A 14,500-nucleotide genomic window follows, 5' to 3' on the forward strand; every position below is an offset into this window, starting at 1 on the left:
GCTCGGGTGCCTTCCGGTTTATGGTTGATGGTTTTCGTATTTTTGGAACGGTGCTGATCGGTCACATGGATCCCACGCCCCGCGTACAAAAACAAAGGAGATTATGCGTCTTGTAACACATAAAAGCAATAAACATGGATATTATTTTGGGTGTGATCATAACAGCACTAATGCACCGGATCCCATCAGAACTCCGCAGTTAAGCGTGCTTGGGCGAGAGTAGTACTAGGATTGGTGACCCCCCGGGAAATCCTTGTGTTGCACCCCCCTTTTTCGTTGTCCGTTTGCGTTTTCTTTTTACATTTTACGTGCGGTTTTTTGGTTTTTTTTCCATTCTTTCTTGCTATTTCTATGCTCGGGTGCCCTCCGGTTCATGGCTGATGGTTTTCGTATTTTTGGAACGGAGCCGATCGGTCACATGGGTCCCACGCCCCGCGTACCAAAACAAAGTAGGCTCTGCGTCTTGTAACACATAAAAGCAATAAACATGGATAGTATTTCGTGTGCTATCATACCGGCACTAATGCACCGAATCCCATCAGAACTCCGCAGTTAAGCGTGCTTGGGCGAGAGTAGTACAACGATGGGTGACCCCCTGGGATGTGCTCGTGTTGCACCCTCTTTTTCGTTGTCCATTTGCATTTTTTTTGACATTTTACGTGCGGTTTTTTGGTTTTTTAACCTTTCTTTCTTGCTATTTCTATGCTCGGGTGCCTTCCGGTTTATGGTTGATGGTTTTCGAATTTTTGGAACGGAGCCGATCGGTCACGTGGATCCCACGCCCCGCGTACAAAAACAAAGGAGATTCTGCATCTTGTAACACATAAAAGCAATAAACATGGATATTATTTTGGGTGTGATCATAACAGCACTAATGCACCGGATCCCATCAAAACTCCGCAGTTAAGCGTGCTTGGGCGAGAGTAGTACTAGGATGGGTTACCCCCTGGGAAGTCCTCGTGTTGCACCCCCCCCCCCCCTTTTTCGTTGTCCGTTTGCGTTTTTTTTTTTTTACATTTTACGTGCGGTTTTTTGGTTTTTTTTCCTTTCTTTCTTGCTATTTCTATGCTCGGGTGCCCTCCGGTTCATGGTTGATGGTTTTCGTATTTTTGGAACGGAGCCGATCAGTCACGTAGGTCCCACGCCCCGCGTACCAAAATAAAGGAAGTTCTGCCTCTGGTAACACATAAAAGCAATGAACATGAATAGTATTTCGGGAGCAATCATACCAGCACTAATGCACCGGATCCCATCAAACCTCCGTAGTTAAGCGTGCTTGGGCGAGAGTAGTACTAGGATTGGTGACACCCTGGGAAGTCCTCTTGTTGCACCCCCCTTTTTAGTTTGTCCGTTTGCGTTTTATTTTACATTTTACGTGCGGTTTTTTTTTTCCTTTCTTTCTTGCTATTTCTATGCTCGGGTGCCCTCCGGTTCATGGTTCATGGTTTTTGTATTTTTGGAACGGAGCCGATCGGTCACATGGGTCCCACGCCCCGCGTACCAAAACAAAGTAGGCTCTGCGTCTTGTAACACATAAAAGCAATAAACATGGATAGTATTTCGTGTGCTATCATACCAGCACTAATGCACCGAATCCCATCAGAACTCCGCAGTTAAGCGTGCTTGGGCGAGAGTAGTACAAGGATGGGTGACCCCCTGGGATGTGCTCGTGTTGCACCCTCTTTTTGGTTGTGCGTTTGCATTTTTTTAACATTTTACGTGCGGTTTTTTAGTTTTTTATCCTTTCTTTCTTGCTATTTCTATGCTCGGGTGCCTTCCGGTTTATGGTTGATGGTTTTCGTATTTTTGGAACGGAGCCGATCGGTCACGTGGATCCCACGCCCCGCGTACAAAAACAAAGGAGATTGTGCATCTTGTAACACATAAAAGCAATAAACATGGATATTATTTTGGGTGTGATCATAACAGCACTAATGCACCGGATCCCATCAAAACTGCGCAGTTAGGCGTGCTTGGGCGAGAGTAGTACTAGGATGGGTGACCCCCTGGGATGTCCTCGTGTTGCACCCCCCTTTTTCGTTGTCCGTTTGCGTTTTTTTTTTTTACATTTAACGTGCGGTTTTTTGGTTTTTTTTCCTTTCTTTCTTGCTATTTCTATGCTCGGGTGCCCTCCGGTTCAGGGTTGATGGTTTTCGTATTTTTGGAACGGAGCCGATCAGTCACATAGGTCCCACGCCCCGCGTACCAAAATAAAGGAAGTTCTGCCTCTGGTAACACATAAAAGCAATGAACATGAATAGTATTTCGTGTGCTATCATACCAGCACTAATGCACCGAATCCCATCAGAACTCCGTAGTTAAGCGTGCTTGGGCGAGAGTAGTACAAGGATGGGTGACCCCCTGGGATGTGCTCGTGTTGCACCCTCTTTTTCGTTGTCCGTTTGCATTTTTTTTACATTTTACGTGCGTTTTTTTAGTTTTTTATCCTTTCTTTCTTGCTATTTCTATGCTCGGGTGCCTTCCGGTTTATGGTTGATGGTTTTCGTATTTTTGGAACGGAGCCGATCGGTCACGTGGATCCCACGCCCCGCGTACCAAAACAAAGAAGGTTCTGCGTCTTGTAACACATAAAAGCAATAAACATGGATAGTATTTCGTGTGCGATCATACCAGCACTAATGCACCGAATCCCATCAGAACTCCGCAGTTAAGCGTGCTTGGGCAAGATTAGTACAAGGATGGGTGACCCCCTTGGAAGTGCTCGTGTTGCACCCTCTTTTTCGTTGTCCGTTTGCATTTTTTTTTACATTATACGTGCTGTTTTTTTGTTTTTTTCCTTTCTTTCTGGCTATTTCTATGCTCGGGTGCCTTCCGGTTTATGGTTGATGGTTTTCGTATTTTTGGAACAGAGCCGATCGGTCACGTGGATCCCACGCCCCGCGTACAAAAACAAAGGAGATTCTGCATCTTGTAACACATAAAAGCAATAAACATGGATATTATTTTGGGTGTGATCATAACAGCACTAATGCACCGGATCCCATCAAAACTCCGCAGTTAAGCGTGCTTGGGCGAGAGTAGTACTAGGATGGGTGACCCCCTGGGAAGTCCTCGTGTTGCACCCACCTTTTTCGTTGTCCGTTTGCGTTTTTTTTTTTTTTTTACATTTTACGTGCGGTTTTTTGGTTTTTTTTCCTTTCTTTCTTGCTATTTCTATGCTTGGGTGCCCTCCGGTTCATGGTTGATGGTTTTTGTATTTTTGGAACGGAGCCGATCAGTCACGTAGGTCCCACGCCCCGCGTACCAAAATAAAGGAAGTTCTGCCTCTGGTAACACATAAAAGCAATGAACATGAATAGTATTTCGGGAGCGATCATACCAGCACTAATGCACCGGATCCCATCAGACCTCCGAAGTTAAGCGTTCTTGGGCGAGAGTAGTACAAGGATGGGTGACCCCCTGGGAAGTCCTCGTGTTGCACACTATTTTTCGTTGTCCGTTTGCATTTTTTTTTTTTACAGTTTACATGCGGTTTTTTGTTTTTTTTTCCTTTCTTTCTGGCTATTTCTATGCTCGGGTGCCTTCCGGTTTATGGTTGATGGTTTTCGTATTTTTGGAACGGTGCTGATCGGTCACATGGATCCCACGCCCCGTGTACAAAAACAAAGGAGATTATGCGTCTTGTAACACATAAAAGCAATAAACATGGATATTATTTTGGGTGTGATCATAACAGCACTAATGCACCGGATCCCATCAGAACTCCGCAGTTAAGCGTGCTTGGGCGAGAGTAGTACTAGGATTGGTGACCCCCCGGGAAATCCTTGTGTTGCACCCCCCTTTTTCGTTGTCCGTTTGCGTTTTCTTTTTACATTTTACGTGCGGTTTTTTGGTTTTTTTTCCATTCTTTCTTGCTATTTCTATGCTCGGGTGCCCTCCGGTTCATGGCTGATGGTTTTCGTATTTTTGGAACGGAGCCGATCGGTCACATGGGTCCCACGCCCCGCGTACCAAAACAAAGTAGGCTCTGCGTCTTGTAACACATAAAAGCAATAAACATGGATAGTATTTCGTGTGCTATCATACCGGCACTAATGCACCGAATCCCATCAGAACTCCGCAGTTAAGCGTGCTTGGGCGAGAGTAGTACAACGATGGGTGACCCCCTGGGATGTGCTCGTGTTGCACCCTCTTTTTCGTTGTCCATTTGCATTTTTTTTGACATTTTACGTGCGGTTTTTTGGTTTTTTAACCTTTCTTTCTTGCTATTTCTATGCTCGGGTGCCTTCCGGTTTATGGTTGATGGTTTTCGAATTTTTGGAACGGAGCCGATCGGTCACGTGGATCCCACGCCCCGCGTACAAAAACAAAGGAGATTCTGCATCTTGTAACACATAAAAGCAATAAACATGGATATTATTTTGGGTGTGATCATAACAGCACTAATGCACCGGATCCCATCAAAACTCCGCAGTTAAGCGTGCTTGGGCGAGAGTAGTACTAGGATGGGTTACCCCCTGGGAAGTCCTCGTGTTGCACCCCCCCCCCTTTTTCGTTGTCCGTTTGCGTTTTTTTTTTTTTACATTTTACGTGCGGTTTTTTGGTTTTTTTTCCTTTCTTTCTTGCTATTTCTATGCTCGGGTGCCCTCCGGTTCATGGTTGATGGTTTTCGTATTTTTGGAACGGAGCCGATCAGTCACGTAGGTCCCACGCCCCGCGTACCAAAATAAAGGAAGTTCTGCCTCTGGTAACACATAAAAGCAATGAACATGAATAGTATTTCGGGAGCAATCATACCAGCACTAATGCACCGGATCCCATCAAACCTCCGTAGTTAAGCGTGCTTGGGCGAGAGTAGTACTAGGATTGGTGACACCCTGGGAAGTCCTCTTGTTGCACCCCCCTTTTTAGTTTGTCCGTTTGCGTTTTATTTTACATTTTACGTGCGGTTTTTTTTTCCTTTCTTTCTTGCTATTTCTATGCTCGGGTGCCCTCCGGTTCATGGTTCATGGTTTTTGTATTTTTGGAACGGAGCCGATCGGTCACATGGGTCCCACGCCCCGCGTACCAAAACAAAGTAGGCTCTGCGTCTTGTAACACATAAAAGCAATAAACATGGATAGTATTTCGTGTGCTATCATACCAGCACTAATGCACCGAATCCCATCAGAACTCCGCAGTTAAGCGTGCTTGGGCGAGAGTAGTACAAGGATGGGTGACCCCCTGGGATGTGCTCGTGTTGCACCCTCTTTTTGGTTGTGCGTTTGCATTTTTTTAACATTTTACGTGCGGTTTTTTAGTTTTTTATCCTTTCTTTCTTGCTATTTCTATGCTCGGGTGCCTTCCGGTTTATGGTTGATGGTTTTCGTATTTTTGGAACGGAGCCGATCGGTCACGTGGATCCCACGCCCCGCGTACAAAAACAAAGGAGATTGTGCATCTTGTAACACATAAAAGCAATAAACATGGATATTATTTTGGGTGTGATCATAACAGCACTAATGCACCGGATCCCATCAAAACTGCGCAGTTAGGCGTGCTTGGGCGAGAGTAGTACTAGGATGGGTGACCCCCTGGGATGTCCTCGTGTTGCACCCCCCTTTTTCGTTGTCCGTTTGCGTTTTTTTTTTTTACATTTAACGTGCGGTTTTTTGGTTTTTTTTCCTTTCTTTCTTGCTATTTCTATGCTCGGGTGCCCTCCGGTTCAGGGTTGATGGTTTTCGTATTTTTGGAACGGAGCCGATCAGTCACATAGGTCCCACGCCCCGCGTACCAAAATAAAGGAAGTTCTGCCTCTGGTAACACATAAAAGCAATGAACATGAATAGTATTTCGTGTGCTATCATACCAGCACTAATGCACCGAATCCCATCAGAACTCCGTAGTTAAGCGTGCTTGGGCGAGAGTAGTACAAGGATGGGTGACCCCCTGGGATGTGCTCGTGTTGCACCCTCTTTTTCGTTGTCCGTTTGCATTTTTTTTACATTTTACGTGCGTTTTTTTAGTTTTTTATCCTTTCTTTCTTGCTATTTCTATGCTCGGGTGCCTTCCGGTTTATGGTTGATGGTTTTCGTATTTTTGGAACGGAGCCGATCGGTCACGTGGATCCCACGCCCCGCGTACCAAAACAAAGAAGGTTTTGCGTCTTGTAACACATAAAAGCAATAAACATGGATAGTATTTCGTGTGCGATCATACCAGCACTAATGCACCGAATCCCATCAGAACTCCGCAGTTAAGCGTGCTTGGGCAAGATTAGTACAAGGATGGGTGACCCCCTTGGAAGTGCTCGTGTTGCACCCTCTTTTTCGTTGTCCGTTTGCATTTTTTTTTACATTATACGTGCTGTTTTTTTGTTTTTTTCCTTTCTTTCTGGCTATTTCTATGCTCGGGTGCCTTCCGGTTTATGGTTGATGGTTTTCGTATTTTTGGAACGGAGCCGATCGGTCACGTGGATCCCACGCCCCGCGTACAAAAACAAAGGAGATTGTGCATCTTGTAACACATAAAAGCAATAAACATGGATATTATTTTCGGTGTGATCATAACAGCACTAATGCACCGGATCCCATCAAAACTCCGCAGTTAAGCGTGCTTGGGCGAGAGTAGTACTAGGATGGGTGACCCCCTGGGAATTCCTCGTGTTGCACCCACCTTTTTCGTTGTCCGTTTGCGTTTTTTTTTTTACATTTTACGTGCGGTTTTTTGGTTTTTTTTTCCTTTCTTTCTTGCTATTTCTATGCTCGGGTGCCCTCCGGTTCATGGTTGATGGTTTTCGTATTTTTGGAACGGAGCCGATCAGTCACGTAGGTCCCACGCCCCGCGTACCAAAATAAAGGAAGTTCTGCCTCTGGTAACACATAAAAGCAATGAACATGAATAGTATTTCGGGAGCGATCATACCAGCACTAATGCACCGGATCCCATCAAACCTCCGTAGTTAAGCGTGCTTGGGCGAGAGTAGTACTAGGATTGGTGACACCCTGGGAAGCCCTCTTGTTGCACCCCCCTTTTTAGTTTGTCCGTTTGCGTTTTTTTTTTTTACATTTTACGTGCGGTTTTTTTTCCTTTCTTTCTTGCTATTTCTATGCTCGGGTGCTCTCCGGTTCATGGTTCATGGTTTTCATATTTTTGGAACGGAGCCGATCGGTCACATGGGTCCCACGCCCCGCGTACGAAAACAAAGTAGGCTCTGCGTCTTGTAACACATAAAAGCAATAAACATGGATAGTATTTCGTGTGCTATCATACCCGCACTAATGCACCGAATCCCATCAAAACTCCGCAGTTAAGCGTGCTTGGGCGAGAGTAGTACAACGATGGGTGACTCCCTGGGATGTGCTCGTGTTGCACCCTCTTTTTCGTTGTCCGTTTGCATTTTTTTACATTTTACGTGCGGTTTTTTAGTTTTTTTATCCTTTCTTTCTTGCTATTTCTATGCTCGGGTGCCTTCCGGTTTATGGTTGATGGTTTTCGTATTTTTGGAACGGAGCCGATCGGTCACGTGGATCCCACGCCCCGCGTACCAAAACAAAGAAGGTTCTGCGTCTTGTAACACATAAAAGCAATAAACATGGATAGTATTTCGTGTGCGATCATACCAGCACTAATGCACCGAATCCCATCAGAACTCCGCAGTTAAGCGTGCTTGGGCAAGATTAGTACAAGGATGGGTGACCCCCTTGGAAGTGCTCGTGTTGCACCCTCTTTTTCGTTGTCCGTTTGCATTTTTTTTTTACATTATACGTGCTGTTTTTTTGTTTTTTTCCTTTCTTTCTGGCTATTTCTATGCTCGGGTGCCTTCCGGTTTATGGTTGATGGTTTTCGTATTTTTGGAACAGAGCCGATCGGTCACGTGGATCCCACGCCCCGCGTACAAAAACAAAGGAGATTCTGCATCTTGTAACACATAAAAGCAATAAACATGGATATTATTTTGGGTGTGATCATAACAGCACTAATGCACCGGATCCCATCAAAACTCCGCAGTTAAGCGTGCTTGGGCGAGAGTAGTACTAGGATGGGTGACCCCCTGGGAAGTCCTCGTGTTGCACCCACCTTTTTCGTTGTCCGTTTGCGTTTTTTTTTTTTTTTTACATTTTACGTGCGGTTTTTTGGTTTTTTTTCCTTTCTTTCTTGCTATTTCTATGCTTGGGTGCCCTCCGGTTCATGGTTGATGGTTTTTGTATTTTTGGAACGGAGCCGATCAGTCACGTAGGTCCCACGCCCCGCGTACCAAAATAAAGGAAGTTCTGCCTCTGGTAACACATAAAAGCAATGAACATGAATAGTATTTCGGGAGCGATCATACCAGCACTAATGCACCGGATCCCATCAGACCTCCGCAGTTAAGCGTGCTTGGGCGAGAGTAGTACTAGGATTGGTGACCCCCTGGGAAGTCCTCATGTTGCACCCTGCCCTTTTTAGTTTGTCCGTTTGCATTTTTTTTTACATTTTACGTGCGTTTTTTTGTTTTTTTTTCCTTTCTTTCTTGCTATTTCTATGCTCGGGTGCCCTCCGGTTCATGGTTCATGGTTTTCGTATTTTTGGAACGGAGTCGATCGGTCACATGGGTCCCACGCCCCGCATACCAAAACAAAGAAGGTTCTGCGTCTTGTAACACATAAAAGCAATAAACATGGATAGTATTTCGTGTGCGATCATACCTGCACTAATGCACCGAATCCCATCAGAACTCCGTAGTTAAGCATGCTTGGGCAAGATTACTACAAGGATGGGTGACCCCCTGGGAAGTGCTCGTGTTGCACCCTCATTTTCGTTGTCCGTTTGCATTTTTTTTTTATATTTTACGTGTTGTTTTTTTGTTTTTTTCATTTCTTTCTGGCTATTTCTATGCTCGGGTGCCTTCCGGTTTATGGTTGATGCTTTTCGTATTTTTGGAACGGAGCCGATCGGTCACGTGGATCCCACGCCCCGCGTACAAAAACAAAGGAGATTATGCGTCTTGTAACACATAAAAGCAATAAACATGGATATTATTTTGGGTGTGATCATAACAGCACTAATGCACCGGATCCCATCAGAACTCCGCAGTTAAGCGTGCTTGGGTGAGAGTAGTACTTGGATTGGTGACGCCCTGGGAAGTCCTCGTTTTGCACCCTCCTTTTTCGTTGTCCGTTTGCCTTTTTTTTTTACATTTTACGTGCGGTTTTTTGGTTTTTTTCCATTCTTTCTTGCTATTTCTATGCTCGGGTGCCCTCCGGTTCATGGTTGATGGTTTTCGTATTTTTGGAACGGAGCCGATCAGTCACGTAGGTCCCACGCCCCGCATACCAAAATAAAGGAAGTTCTGCCTCTGGTAACACATAAAAGCAATGAACATGAATAGTATTTCGTGTGCTATCATACCAGCACTAATGCACCGAATCCCATCAGAACTCCGCAGTTAAGCGTGCTTGGGCGAGAGTAGTACAACGATGGGTGACTCCCTGGGATGTGCTGGTGTTGCACCCTCTTTTTCGTTGTCCGTTTGCATTTTTTTTACATTTTACGTGCGGTTTTTTAGTTTTTTATCCTTTCTTTCTTGCTATTTCTATGCTCGGGTGCCTTCCGGTTTATGGTTGATGGTTTTCGTATTTTTGGAACGGAGCCGATCGGTCACGTGGATCCCACGCCCCGCGTACCAAAACAAAGAAGGTTTTGCGTCTTGTAACACATAAAAGCAATAAACATGGATAGTATTTCGTGTGCGATCATACCAGCACTAATGCACCGAATCCCATCAGAACTCCGCAGTTAAGCGTGCTTGGGCAAGATTAGTACAAGGATGGGTGACCCCCTTGGAAGTGCTCGTGTTGCACCCTCTTTTTCGTTGTCCGTTTGCATTTTTTTTTTACATTATACGTGCTGTTTTTTTGTTTTTTTCCTTTCTTTCTGGCTATTTCTATGCTCGGGTGCCTTCCGGTTTATGGTTGATGGTTTTCGTATTTTTGGAACGGAGCCGATCGGTCACGTGGATCCCACGCCCCGCGTACAAAAACAAAGGAAATTGTGCATCTTGTAACACATAAAAGCAATAAACATGGATATTATTTTCGGTGTGATCATAACAGCACTAATGCACCGGATCCCATCAAAACTCCGCAGTTAAGCGTGCTTGGGCGAGAGTAGTACTAGGATGGGTGACCCCCTGGGAAGTCCTCGTGTTGCACCCACCTTTTTCGTTGTCCGTTTGCGTTTTTTTTTTACATTTTACGTGCGGTTTTTTGGTTTTTTTTCCTTTCTTTCTTGCTATTTCTAGGCTCGGGTGCCCTCCGGTTCATGGTTGATGGTTTTCGTATTTTTGGAACGGAGCCGATCAGTCACGTAGGTCCCACGCCCCGCGTACCAAAATAAAGGAAGTTCTGCCTCTGGTAACACATAAAAGCAATGAACATGAATAGTATTTCGGGAGCGATCATACCAGCACTAATGCACCGGATCCCATCAGACCTCCGCAGTTAAGCATGCTTGGGCGAGAGTAGTACTAGGATTGGTGACCCCCTGGGAAGTCCTCGTGTTGCACCCCCCCTTTTTAGTTTGTCCGTTTGCGTTTTTTTTACATTTTACGTGCAGTTTTTTGTTTTTTTTTCCTTTCTTTCTTGCTATTTCTATGCTCGGGTGCCCTCCGGTTCATGGTTGATGGTTTTCGTATTTTTGGAACGGAGCCGATCAGTCACGTAGGTCCCACGCCCCGCGTACCAAAACAAATGAGGTTCTGCGTCTGGTAAAACATAAAAGCAATAAACATGGATAGTATTTCGGGTGCGATCATACTAGCACTAATGCATCGAATACGATCAGAACTCCGAAGTTAAGCGTTCTTGGGCGAGAGTAGTACAAGGATGGGTGACCCCCTGGGAAGTCCTCGTGTTGCACACTATTTTTCGTTGTCCGTTTGCATTTTTTTTTACACTTTACGTGCGGTTTTTTGTTTTTTTTTTCCTTTCTTTCTGGCTATTTCTATGCTCGGGTGCCTTCCGGTTTATGGTTGATGGTTTTCGTATTTTTGGAACGGAGCCGATCGGTCACATGGATCCCACGCCCCGCGTACAAAAACAAAGGAGATTCTTCATCTTGTAACACATAAAAGCAATAAACATGGATATTATTTTGGGTGTGATCATAACAGCACTAATGCACCGGATCCCATCAAAACTCCGCAGTTAAGCGTGCTTGGGCGAGAGTAGTACTAGGATGGGTGACCCCGTGGGAAGTCCTCGTGTTGCACCCCCCCCCCCTTTTTCGTTGTCCGTTTGCGTTTTTTTTTTTACATTTTACGTGCGGTTTTTTGGTTTTTTTTTTCCTTTCTTTCTTGCTATTTCAATGCTCGGGTGCCCTCCGGTTCATAGTTGATGGTTTTCGTATTTTTGGAACGGAGCCGATCAGTCACGTAGGTCCCACGCCCCGCGTACCAAAATAAAGGAAGTTCTGCCTCTGGTAACACATAAAAGCAATGAACATGAATAGTATTTCGGGAGCAATCATACCAGCACTAATGCACCGGATCCCATCAATCCTCCGTAGTTAAGCGTGCTTGGGCGAGAGTAGTACTAGGATTGGTGACACCCTGGGAAGTCCTCTTGTTGCACCCCCCCCCCTTTTTAGTTTGTCTGTTTGCGTTTTTTTTTTTTACATTTTACGTGCGGTTTTTTTTTTCCTTTCTTTCTTGCTATTTCTATGCTCGGGTGCCCTCCGGTTCATGGTTCATGGTTTTCATATTTTTAGAACGGAGCCGATCGGTCACATGGGTCCCACGCCCCGCGTACCAATACAAAGTAGGCTCTGCGTCTTGTAACACATAAAAGCAATAAACATGGATAGTATTTCGTGTGCTATCATACCAACACTAATGCACCGAATCCTATCAAAACTCCGCAGTTAAGCGTGCTTGGGCGAGAGTAGTACAACGATGGGTGACTCCCTGGGATGTGCTCGTGTTGCACCCTCTTTTTCGTTGTCCGTTTGCATTTTTTTTACATTTTACGTGCGGTTTTTTAGTTTTTTATCCTTTCTTTCTTGCTATTTCTATGCTCGGGTGCCTTCCGGTTTATGGTTGATGGTTTTCGTATTTTTGGAACGGAGCCTATCGGTCACGTGGATCCCACGCCCCGCGTACCAAAACAAAGAAGGTTCTGCGTCTTGTAACACATAAAAGCAATAAACATGGATAGTATTTCGTGTGCGATCATACCAGCACTAATGCACCGAATCCCATCAGAACTCCGCAGTTAAGCGTGCTTGGGCAAGATTAGTACAAGGATGGGTGACCCCCTTGGAAGTGCTCGTGTTGCACCCTCTTTTTCGTTGTCCGTTTGCATTTTTTTTTTACATTATACGTGCTGTTTTTTTGTTTTTTTCCTTTCTTTCTGGCTATTTCTATGCTCGGGTGCCTTCCGGTTTATGGTTGATGGTTTTCGTATTTTTGGAACAGAGCCGATCGGTCACGTGGATCCCACGCCCCGCGTACAAAAACAAAGGAGATTGTGCATCTTGTAACACATAAAAGCAATAAACATGGATATTATTTTGGGTGTGATCATAACAGCACTAATGCACCGGATCCCATCAAAACTCCGCAGTTAAGCGTGCTTGGGCGAGAGTAGTACTAGGATGGGTGACCCCCTGGGAAGTCCTCGTGTTGCACCCACCTTTTTCGTTGTCCGTTTGCGTTTTTTTTTTTTTTACATTTTACGTGCGGTTTTTTGGTTTTTTTTCCTTTCTTTCTTGCTATTTCTATGCTCGGGTGCCCTCCGGTTCATGGTTGATGGTTTTTGTATTTTTGGAACGGAGCCGATCAGTCACGTAGGTCCCACGCCCCGCGTACCAAAATAAAGGAAGTTCTGCCTCTGGTAACACATAAAAGCAATGAACATGAATAGTATTTCGGGAGCGATCATACCAGCACTAATGCACCGGATCCCATCAGACCTCCGCAGTTAAGCGTGCTTGGGCGAGAGTAGTACTAGGATTGGTGACCCCCTGGGAAGTCCTCATGTTGCACCCCCCCCTTTTTAGTTTGTCCGTTTGCGTTTTTTTTTTACATTTTACGTGCGGTTTTTTGTTTTTTTTTTCCTTTCTTTCTTGCTATTTCTATGCTCGGGTGCCCTCCGGTTCATGGTTCATTGTTTTCGTATTTTTGGAACGGAGTCGATCGGTCACATGGGTCCCACGCCCCGCATACCAAAACAAAGAAGGTTCTGCGTCTTGTAACACATAAAAGCAATAAACATGGATAGTATTTCGTGTGCGATCATACCTGCACTAATGCACCGAATCCCATCAGAACTCCGTAGTTAAGCATGCTTGGGCAAGAGTACTACAAGGATGGGTGACCCCCTGGGAAGTGCTCGTGTTGCACCCTCATTTTCGTTATCCGTTTGCATTTTTTTTTTATATTTTACGTGTTGTTTTTTTGTTTTTTTCATTTCTTTCTGGCTATTTCTATGCTCGGGTGCCTTCCGGTTTATGGTTGATGGTTTTCGTATTTTTGGAACGGAGCCGATCGGTCACGTGGATCCCACGCCCCGCGTACAAAAACAAAGGAGATTATGCGTCTTGTAACACATAAAAGCAATAAACATGGATATTATTTTGGGTGTGATCATAACAGCACTAATGCACCGGATCCCATCAGAACTCCGCAGTTAAGCGTGCTTGGGTGAGAGTAGTACTTGGATTGGTGACGCCCTGGGAAGTCCTCGTTTTGCACCCTCCTTTTTCGTTGTCCGTTTGCCTTTTTTTTTTACATTTTACGTGCGGTTTTTTGGTTTTTTTCCATTCTTTCTTGCTATTTCTATGCTCGGGTGCCCTCCGGTTCATGGTTGATGGTTTTCGTATTTTTGGAACGGAGCCGATCAGTCACGTAGGTCCCACGCCCCGCGTACCAAAATAAAGGAAGTTCTGCCTCTGGTAACACATAAAAGCAATGAACATGAATAGTATTTCGTGTGCTATCATACCAGCACTAATGCACCGAATCCCATCAGAACTCCGCAGTTAAGCGTGCTTGGGCGAGAGTAGTACAAGGATGGGTGACCCCCTGGGATGTGCTCGTGTTGCACCCTCTTTTTCGATGTCCGTTTGCATTTTTTTTACATTTTACGTGCGGTTTTTTAGTTTTTTATCCTTTCTTTCTTGCTATTTCTATGCTCGGGTGCCTTCCGGTTTATGGTTGATGGTTTTCGTATTTTTGGAACGGAGCCGATCGGTCACGTGGATCCCACGCCCCGCGTACCAAAACAAAGAAGGTTTTGCGTCTTGTAACACACAAAAGCAATAAACATGGATAGTATTTCGTGTGCGATCATACCAGCACTAATGCACCGAATCCCATCAGAACTCCGCAGTTAAGCGTGCTTGGGCAAGATTAGTACAAGGATGGGTGACCCCCTTGGAAGTGCTCGTGTTGCACCCTCTTTTTCGTTGTCCGTTTGCATTTTTTTTACATTATACGTGCTGTTTTTTTGATTTTTTCCTTTCTTTCTGGCTATTTCTATGCTCGGGTGCCTTCCGGTTTATGGTTGATGGTTTTCGTATT

The 14,500-nt window shown here is 45.0% G+C and overlaps 35 non-coding genes and 6 pseudogenes across 35 annotated transcripts; all 41 read left to right on the forward strand.

Moving 5' to 3' along the window:
- Positions 1 to 148: 148 nt before the first annotated feature.
- LOC145076065 (5S ribosomal RNA) lies at positions 149 to 267 on the forward strand. The gene has a single exon (XR_013692582.1). It is a non-coding gene; the product is annotated as a 5S ribosomal RNA (ribosomal RNA).
- Positions 268 to 501: 234 nt separating this feature from the next.
- LOC145079107 (5S ribosomal RNA) lies at positions 502 to 620 on the forward strand. Its single transcript, XR_013694631.1, has one exon. It is a non-coding gene; the product is annotated as a 5S ribosomal RNA (ribosomal RNA).
- A 232-nt stretch (positions 621 to 852) lies between these two features.
- On the forward strand, positions 853 to 971 carry LOC145073647 (5S ribosomal RNA). Its single transcript, XR_013691480.1, has one exon. It is a non-coding gene; the product is annotated as a 5S ribosomal RNA (ribosomal RNA).
- A 244-nt stretch (positions 972 to 1,215) lies between these two features.
- On the forward strand, positions 1,216 to 1,334 carry LOC145078318 (5S ribosomal RNA). The gene has a single exon (XR_013693897.1). It is a non-coding gene; the product is annotated as a 5S ribosomal RNA (ribosomal RNA).
- A 228-nt stretch (positions 1,335 to 1,562) lies between these two features.
- On the forward strand, positions 1,563 to 1,681 carry LOC145078935 (5S ribosomal RNA). Its single transcript, XR_013694466.1, has one exon. It is a non-coding gene; the product is annotated as a 5S ribosomal RNA (ribosomal RNA).
- A 231-nt stretch (positions 1,682 to 1,912) lies between these two features.
- On the forward strand, positions 1,913 to 2,031 carry LOC145079986 (5S ribosomal RNA; annotated as a pseudogene).
- Positions 2,032 to 2,267: 236 nt separating this feature from the next.
- On the forward strand, positions 2,268 to 2,386 carry LOC145078974 (5S ribosomal RNA). Its single transcript, XR_013694505.1, has one exon. It is a non-coding gene; the product is annotated as a 5S ribosomal RNA (ribosomal RNA).
- A 231-nt stretch (positions 2,387 to 2,617) lies between these two features.
- LOC145078779 (5S ribosomal RNA) lies at positions 2,618 to 2,736 on the forward strand. Its single transcript, XR_013694311.1, has one exon. It is a non-coding gene; the product is annotated as a 5S ribosomal RNA (ribosomal RNA).
- A 231-nt stretch (positions 2,737 to 2,967) lies between these two features.
- On the forward strand, positions 2,968 to 3,086 carry LOC145073142 (5S ribosomal RNA). Its single transcript, XR_013691252.1, has one exon. It is a non-coding gene; the product is annotated as a 5S ribosomal RNA (ribosomal RNA).
- Positions 3,087 to 3,326: 240 nt separating this feature from the next.
- LOC145074125 (5S ribosomal RNA) lies at positions 3,327 to 3,445 on the forward strand. The gene has a single exon (XR_013691713.1). It is a non-coding gene; the product is annotated as a 5S ribosomal RNA (ribosomal RNA).
- Positions 3,446 to 3,680: 235 nt separating this feature from the next.
- Positions 3,681 to 3,799, forward strand: LOC145076067 (5S ribosomal RNA). Its single transcript, XR_013692583.1, has one exon. It is a non-coding gene; the product is annotated as a 5S ribosomal RNA (ribosomal RNA).
- A 234-nt stretch (positions 3,800 to 4,033) lies between these two features.
- On the forward strand, positions 4,034 to 4,152 carry LOC145079108 (5S ribosomal RNA). Its single transcript, XR_013694632.1, has one exon. It is a non-coding gene; the product is annotated as a 5S ribosomal RNA (ribosomal RNA).
- A 232-nt stretch (positions 4,153 to 4,384) lies between these two features.
- LOC145073654 (5S ribosomal RNA) lies at positions 4,385 to 4,503 on the forward strand. Its single transcript, XR_013691482.1, has one exon. It is a non-coding gene; the product is annotated as a 5S ribosomal RNA (ribosomal RNA).
- Positions 4,504 to 4,744: 241 nt separating this feature from the next.
- LOC145078329 (5S ribosomal RNA) lies at positions 4,745 to 4,863 on the forward strand. The gene has a single exon (XR_013693908.1). It is a non-coding gene; the product is annotated as a 5S ribosomal RNA (ribosomal RNA).
- Positions 4,864 to 5,090: 227 nt separating this feature from the next.
- Positions 5,091 to 5,209, forward strand: LOC145078936 (5S ribosomal RNA). The gene has a single exon (XR_013694467.1). It is a non-coding gene; the product is annotated as a 5S ribosomal RNA (ribosomal RNA).
- A 231-nt stretch (positions 5,210 to 5,440) lies between these two features.
- Positions 5,441 to 5,559, forward strand: LOC145079987 (5S ribosomal RNA; annotated as a pseudogene).
- Positions 5,560 to 5,795: 236 nt separating this feature from the next.
- LOC145078975 (5S ribosomal RNA) lies at positions 5,796 to 5,914 on the forward strand. The gene has a single exon (XR_013694506.1). It is a non-coding gene; the product is annotated as a 5S ribosomal RNA (ribosomal RNA).
- A 231-nt stretch (positions 5,915 to 6,145) lies between these two features.
- Positions 6,146 to 6,264, forward strand: LOC145078780 (5S ribosomal RNA). The gene has a single exon (XR_013694312.1). It is a non-coding gene; the product is annotated as a 5S ribosomal RNA (ribosomal RNA).
- A 231-nt stretch (positions 6,265 to 6,495) lies between these two features.
- Positions 6,496 to 6,614, forward strand: LOC145076598 (5S ribosomal RNA). Its single transcript, XR_013692717.1, has one exon. It is a non-coding gene; the product is annotated as a 5S ribosomal RNA (ribosomal RNA).
- A 236-nt stretch (positions 6,615 to 6,850) lies between these two features.
- On the forward strand, positions 6,851 to 6,969 carry LOC145078538 (5S ribosomal RNA). The gene has a single exon (XR_013694093.1). It is a non-coding gene; the product is annotated as a 5S ribosomal RNA (ribosomal RNA).
- A 229-nt stretch (positions 6,970 to 7,198) lies between these two features.
- Positions 7,199 to 7,317, forward strand: LOC145080267 (5S ribosomal RNA; annotated as a pseudogene).
- Positions 7,318 to 7,548: 231 nt separating this feature from the next.
- Positions 7,549 to 7,667, forward strand: LOC145078781 (5S ribosomal RNA). The gene has a single exon (XR_013694313.1). It is a non-coding gene; the product is annotated as a 5S ribosomal RNA (ribosomal RNA).
- Positions 7,668 to 7,899: 232 nt separating this feature from the next.
- On the forward strand, positions 7,900 to 8,018 carry LOC145073149 (5S ribosomal RNA). The gene has a single exon (XR_013691258.1). It is a non-coding gene; the product is annotated as a 5S ribosomal RNA (ribosomal RNA).
- Positions 8,019 to 8,258: 240 nt separating this feature from the next.
- Positions 8,259 to 8,377, forward strand: LOC145075851 (5S ribosomal RNA). Its single transcript, XR_013692533.1, has one exon. It is a non-coding gene; the product is annotated as a 5S ribosomal RNA (ribosomal RNA).
- Positions 8,378 to 8,613: 236 nt separating this feature from the next.
- On the forward strand, positions 8,614 to 8,732 carry LOC145079493 (5S ribosomal RNA). Its single transcript, XR_013695004.1, has one exon. It is a non-coding gene; the product is annotated as a 5S ribosomal RNA (ribosomal RNA).
- A 232-nt stretch (positions 8,733 to 8,964) lies between these two features.
- On the forward strand, positions 8,965 to 9,083 carry LOC145076984 (5S ribosomal RNA). The gene has a single exon (XR_013692899.1). It is a non-coding gene; the product is annotated as a 5S ribosomal RNA (ribosomal RNA).
- A 233-nt stretch (positions 9,084 to 9,316) lies between these two features.
- On the forward strand, positions 9,317 to 9,435 carry LOC145080068 (5S ribosomal RNA; annotated as a pseudogene).
- Positions 9,436 to 9,666: 231 nt separating this feature from the next.
- Positions 9,667 to 9,785, forward strand: LOC145078782 (5S ribosomal RNA). Its single transcript, XR_013694314.1, has one exon. It is a non-coding gene; the product is annotated as a 5S ribosomal RNA (ribosomal RNA).
- A 232-nt stretch (positions 9,786 to 10,017) lies between these two features.
- LOC145076441 (5S ribosomal RNA) lies at positions 10,018 to 10,136 on the forward strand. The gene has a single exon (XR_013692676.1). It is a non-coding gene; the product is annotated as a 5S ribosomal RNA (ribosomal RNA).
- A 234-nt stretch (positions 10,137 to 10,370) lies between these two features.
- LOC145074134 (5S ribosomal RNA) lies at positions 10,371 to 10,489 on the forward strand. Its single transcript, XR_013691716.1, has one exon. It is a non-coding gene; the product is annotated as a 5S ribosomal RNA (ribosomal RNA).
- A 234-nt stretch (positions 10,490 to 10,723) lies between these two features.
- Positions 10,724 to 10,842, forward strand: LOC145080170 (5S ribosomal RNA; annotated as a pseudogene).
- A 233-nt stretch (positions 10,843 to 11,075) lies between these two features.
- LOC145085788 (5S ribosomal RNA) lies at positions 11,076 to 11,194 on the forward strand. The gene has a single exon (XR_013700177.1). It is a non-coding gene; the product is annotated as a 5S ribosomal RNA (ribosomal RNA).
- Positions 11,195 to 11,436: 242 nt separating this feature from the next.
- On the forward strand, positions 11,437 to 11,555 carry LOC145079025 (5S ribosomal RNA). The gene has a single exon (XR_013694553.1). It is a non-coding gene; the product is annotated as a 5S ribosomal RNA (ribosomal RNA).
- A 235-nt stretch (positions 11,556 to 11,790) lies between these two features.
- LOC145080474 (5S ribosomal RNA) lies at positions 11,791 to 11,909 on the forward strand (annotated as a pseudogene).
- Positions 11,910 to 12,140: 231 nt separating this feature from the next.
- On the forward strand, positions 12,141 to 12,259 carry LOC145078783 (5S ribosomal RNA). Its single transcript, XR_013694315.1, has one exon. It is a non-coding gene; the product is annotated as a 5S ribosomal RNA (ribosomal RNA).
- Positions 12,260 to 12,491: 232 nt separating this feature from the next.
- Positions 12,492 to 12,610, forward strand: LOC145073153 (5S ribosomal RNA). The gene has a single exon (XR_013691260.1). It is a non-coding gene; the product is annotated as a 5S ribosomal RNA (ribosomal RNA).
- Positions 12,611 to 12,848: 238 nt separating this feature from the next.
- On the forward strand, positions 12,849 to 12,967 carry LOC145075132 (5S ribosomal RNA). Its single transcript, XR_013692350.1, has one exon. It is a non-coding gene; the product is annotated as a 5S ribosomal RNA (ribosomal RNA).
- Positions 12,968 to 13,205: 238 nt separating this feature from the next.
- LOC145079415 (5S ribosomal RNA) lies at positions 13,206 to 13,324 on the forward strand. The gene has a single exon (XR_013694930.1). It is a non-coding gene; the product is annotated as a 5S ribosomal RNA (ribosomal RNA).
- Positions 13,325 to 13,556: 232 nt separating this feature from the next.
- On the forward strand, positions 13,557 to 13,675 carry LOC145076991 (5S ribosomal RNA). Its single transcript, XR_013692902.1, has one exon. It is a non-coding gene; the product is annotated as a 5S ribosomal RNA (ribosomal RNA).
- A 233-nt stretch (positions 13,676 to 13,908) lies between these two features.
- On the forward strand, positions 13,909 to 14,027 carry LOC145078937 (5S ribosomal RNA). Its single transcript, XR_013694468.1, has one exon. It is a non-coding gene; the product is annotated as a 5S ribosomal RNA (ribosomal RNA).
- Positions 14,028 to 14,258: 231 nt separating this feature from the next.
- On the forward strand, positions 14,259 to 14,377 carry LOC145078784 (5S ribosomal RNA). Its single transcript, XR_013694316.1, has one exon. It is a non-coding gene; the product is annotated as a 5S ribosomal RNA (ribosomal RNA).
- Positions 14,378 to 14,500: the final 123 nt, after the last annotated feature.

The sequence above is a fragment of the Lactuca serriola genome, chromosome 1 (assembly GCF_051521515.1).
Source record: "Lactuca serriola cultivar US96UC23 chromosome 1, Lser_US96UC23_V15, whole genome shotgun sequence".
NCBI classification, from domain to species: domain Eukaryota; kingdom Viridiplantae; phylum Streptophyta; class Magnoliopsida; order Asterales; family Asteraceae; genus Lactuca; species Lactuca serriola.